Source organism: Oratosquilla oratoria, chromosome 15 (genome assembly GCF_046742065.1).
Source record: "Oratosquilla oratoria isolate Oo_2021 chromosome 15, ASM4674206v1, whole genome shotgun sequence".
NCBI lineage: Eukaryota > Metazoa > Arthropoda > Malacostraca > Stomatopoda > Squillidae > Oratosquilla > Oratosquilla oratoria.
The window spans coordinates 11,361,645-11,366,644 of record NC_134791.1 but is presented as its reverse complement, the minus strand read 5'-3'; the positions used below and the strand labels follow the sequence as shown (position 1 = coordinate 11,366,644).

The 5,000-nt window shown below is 40.2% G+C and overlaps 1 protein-coding gene across 2 annotated transcripts in view; it reads right to left on the bottom strand.

Moving 5' to 3' along the window:
* Positions 1 to 5,000, bottom strand: part of LOC143033287 (uncharacterized) — a 149,510-nt gene that overhangs the window by 35,373 nt on the left and 109,137 nt on the right. The window lies entirely within an intron of this gene.

The following is a 5,000-nucleotide window of genomic DNA, read 5'->3' as shown; positions in this document are numbered from 1 at the left end:
CGCTTCCTCTTTCTTCTTCCCCTCTCCCCCCTCTCTCGCTTCCTCTTTCTTCGTTCCCTCTCCCCCCTCGCTCGCTTCCTCTTCTTCCCCTCCCCCCTCTCTCGCTTCCTCTTTCTTCCTCCCCCTTTCTCGCTTCCTCCCTCTTCCTCTCCTCTCCCCCCTCTTCCTCTTTCTTCTTCCCCTCATCCCCCTCTCTCGCTTCCTCTTTCTTCCTCCCCTCTCCCCCTCTCTCGCTTCCTCTTTCTTCTTCCCCCCTCTCTCGCTTCCTTTTTCTTCCTCCCCTTCTCTCGCTTCCTCTTTCTTCTTCTCCTCTCCCCCCTCTTCCTCTTTCTTCTTCCTCTCCCTCTTCTTTTCCGTGACGTAATCTGGTCAATGTTCGCACAAATCCTGTCTTGGTGTCGTTTAGTCGACGTGGCCCCGTTGGGATTACTTACAAACGAACGAACGTGGTCAAGTTCACTTCAATTGACGTTTCACTGATTTGGCATCAGCGGGTTTGTTTACAGATAAAACACGATCACTGAACGGAACATATTGGGAACACAAGCTTCGGTCAGGCCTAGTATCTGGTTTGTAATCAAATTGACGTTTGCTAAATCACCCAAACAGAATGGAGATTGAGTGATTGTTACTGTGAACCACGAGTCTTAATTTTCCTCAGAATGTGATATTGATTACCCTTATCCGTGCCGAATGTTTACCTTATGCTGGCTGTCGCCTAAGTGCTTTATTCAGGTCTCTTGTACTCTTTTTTACGAGAAAAGAGAAGTTATCCATTAAAGCTGGCGAGGGAAATTACTGATTGGAAGACAAAATCTGTTTGCATCATTTTAGGTTTAAGAAGGAAATAGGCAAGAATTGGTTTTCAAACAGAATGATTGACGAATGGAATAGACTTAGTAACCACGTAGTTAACACGGAAACAATCAGTTGTTTTAAGAAATGATTGGATAACTTTATGGATAGGAATGGCAGGTGGTAAGGAACATGGAACTGCCTAGTGTAGGCCTTATGGTCTCTTGCAGTCTCCTCCATTCTTATGTTCTTTTGTTTTCCTCGAGGGAGCAAACATGAGTAGAGGAAAGTCGTTGTTTTATTCGAGTCTCCAGTCGGGACAATTATGTGATGGATTTCCTCCTTTCGCACGCCAACCATGAGGAAGATGTTAACTGAAACTCTAAATACTGAAAGCCGGAAAGAAACTGAAAACTTTTTTATTTTCTGAGCCTCAGTAGGTCAGTAACAGCGGCTTACGGCAACTGACAGAGCTTTGCCCTACCACGGGTTTCCCGCTTCCCATTGCGTGGGAGTGGGATGGTGATTTGAGTGAATAATAGTGATGATGATATGGTTTAACGTCACAAACTCCCCCCCCCCCCCAATCAGAAGGCTAGGACAGTGCCCCTTACAAAGGACTTTGTAGCATGGAATTTAACTAACCATGCCCTTGATTCAACTTCGCCAGTGGCAGGATTCGAACCGCCATCCCCTCGACCTTCGCCGCAAGTAACGACGCCCTAAACCGCTCAGCCAGTGAATAATAGTACCTTCAGTAACCATGCCCTTGGTTCAACTTCGCCAGTGGCAGGATTTGAACCGCCATCCCCTCGACCTTCGCCGCAAGTAACGACGCCCTAAACCGCTCAGCCAGTGAATAATTGTATCTTCAGTAAATAAGACACTTGAATGCATTCCCGGGAACGTAGATTTTATTCAGCTGTGAAAATAAATAAATAAATAAAAAACTCTCCACAAGGGGTCAAAGACCATCTCGATGAACCAGTTGAAGGGTGCCGTCGTCAGGCGATTTTATTCATCTGGAGGAAGAGTCTTCGCGTACTCCTCGAAGGCTCCATAAACACGGTATTGTGGTATCTCGGTGGCATACTCGCTTCCACCGCCAGCTGGCTTATCAGCTGGTGCTAAAGATCATGTCAACTTGATTTATTACAGTGATATCTCAGACGCAACGGGAGGAGGTGCCCTCTGTAACCTGACCTCTGTTGCAACCTGGTTCCATTTGCAAACGAAAATCGATCGCAACCTGAAATTGCAGGTTCTTGAATTAACCTTTTCTTTGCCGTGTGATGCTTGTGTTTTTATTCTGGCTGTCGCCAGGCTGATTTGTTCGTCTCTGGTGTCCTTTTGGTAGTAACAGGGGCTGAACAAAGAGAGCTTGGCCCCTTCTGTACTTGGTGGTACTTTTCCTGCCGCCAGGCGATTTTATTGATTTATGTACAAGAACACGACCCAAAGTGTGACCAAACAAGTTACATTTGGAAGCTAGTTTTATATATATATATATATATATATATATATATATATATATATATATATATATATATATATATATATATATATATATATATATATATATATTTACACCTTGGATATTAGAAATAAAGAAAAGGTGCCCAGCGCAACACGATCAGCAAAGAAATTTTTTTGTTCTTTAGTACAGGTTGTTGACCGGTTCTGTCTGAAGGCCAGTACAGGGGCAGCCTGAATGATTATTTCAGGCACGTGTGAATTATTCAAGTCTGAAGTCATGCACACACCGGGTACCCCAACTTCAGCATGATGAGTCATGAATTTCAGATTCATGCACGTGGAAGACTACTTGTTTATCGTAACCTAGATACGCAAACTGCAGGAACCAGTGTTGCATGCAACCGTGATCTGTTTATTTTTTTATTTATCTATTTATTTATTTATTTGTATATTAATTTATATTTACTTAATTGTTTGTTTATTCATTTATTAGTTTTCATTTAATTTATTTTATTTATTTATTTATTTTTATTTTTTTGTGCACAGGATAGTCTAGCTCCAACAAGCATCTGCGCTTGCTTTTTTTTTTTTTTTTTTTTTTTTTTTTTCTCCCAAGTTATCTCGACTACAACAAGCAGCGATGCACGTACGTTGAACAGCACGGCCGAGAAGAACAAGGAAAGGTGTGTTGTGGTCCCTCACGTTCACGTAAACAAACTTAACTCGGTTCTGTTTGTAAGCGCGCGAGCTGGCTGGCCCGTGAATGTGTCTCTGCAGATTACGTCATGTAAGAGTGGGGCTGAAACGTGATGTGCAGGGAGCGTGTGTGTGTGCGTGTGTGTGTGTGTGTGTGTGTGTGTGTGTGTGTGTGTGTGTGTGTGTGTGTGTGTGTGTGTGTGTGTGTGTGTGTGTGTGTGTTTGTGTGTGTGTACGTGTGTATATAATGTGTGTGTGTGTTGCGTGTACGAGTATGTGTTTCTACGTGCGTGTGTGTGTATTTACCTAGTTGTATTTACCTAGTTGTATTTTGCAGGAAGGGGAGCTATGCTCGTGGTGTCCCGCCTTTGTATCTCGCAGTGTCTAGTTTACTTTTAAACTCATGAATGGTTTTTGGTATGTTTGTACATGTGTGTGTGTGTTGTGTGTAGGTGTTTGTACGCGTGTGTGTACGTGTGTGTACATGTATATGTGTGTGTGTACGTGTGTATATGTGTGTGTGTGCTACGTGTGTGTTTGTGTGTGTGTGTATATGTTTGTACGTGTGTGTGTGTGTGTACTCGTGTGGACATTGATATATATATTGTGTCTATATTCGTGTCGCTCTGGCGCGTTGGTTTCCGTCTCGCTTTAGGTGACGTGGATCCAGGTTCGATCTTATCAATTACCTATTATTTCAGGTTCCCATAACATTCCGAGTACTGAGGGCAAAGGTGATTTGTTTGGTCGCGCCTGAGCGCCTCCTGGGGTGTCCGAAGCTGTTAACCTGATTTTTTTTTCTTCATAATTTTATTGTTTAATTATTCATATATTTATCTTATTTATTTGTTTTATTTATGTATCTGTGTTATTTGTGTATTCCTATTTACCTATCAATTTGTATTCATGTCTTCCCGATTAACTTTACTACATCCCAAGCTTATTTCTTAGCAAACTACATTTATATTGACTTATTTAATTATCTAACTCTATTGGCCACTTTGTATAGCTAGGTACAGTCATAGGTTTCAGTGACGGGTTTCCAAGATTTCTGTTATATATAAAAAAAAAAAAACACACACTTTTATTCAGCCGAGGGACGAACTTGTTTCTTCTGGTCGGAACCAATGCAAAAATGGAGTCTCGGACTCCCCCCCCCAAAAAAAAAAAATATATATATATATATATATATATATATATATATATATAAATATATATATATATATATATATATATACACGTGTAGTTAAAAACGACAGCATTGTTGTAGTTATTCAGTTTTTTCCTTGTATTCTCGTTATATATATATATATATATATATATATATATATATATATATATATATAAATATATATATATATAAATAGATAAAGATGAAAAATTTATAAAAACCTAATAGAATAAAATGAGATTAGATAAATGAATAGATAACTAAGTAAATGAATCAAGAATACACTGTTCCCGGAGCGACCAAGCTGACTGAACCCGACGCAGACGTTTTGTCATGGCTGCAGTGCTACTTCGCCAGGAGCCACCCCGGGACTCGTCGGGTGTTACATTTCCAGATTCATTCAGATCCGGTTTAGCCTTCACACGCGCGCGCAAACGCACACACACACATACATGCATACATACATATGTGTATATATATATATATATATATATATATATATATATTATACATGAGTATATATATGTGTGTGTGTGATTGTGTGCATATGCGTGCGCATGTGTATGATAATAAAATTAATAATAATGATAATCGACTTATTGAGATAACTCTGTGTGTGTGTGTGTGTGTGATATTATACATGAGTATATATATGTATATATGTGTGTGTGTGTGATTGTGTGCATATGCGTGCGCATGTGTATGATAATAAAATTAATAAAAATGTTAATCGACTTATTGAGATAACTGTGTGTGTGTGTGTGTGTGTAATAATAGAAATAGATGAAAATTATAATAAGTTTATTGAGACAACAGTGAGTGTGTGCGCGCACGCGCGCGTGTGTGTATGCGTAGGTGACAG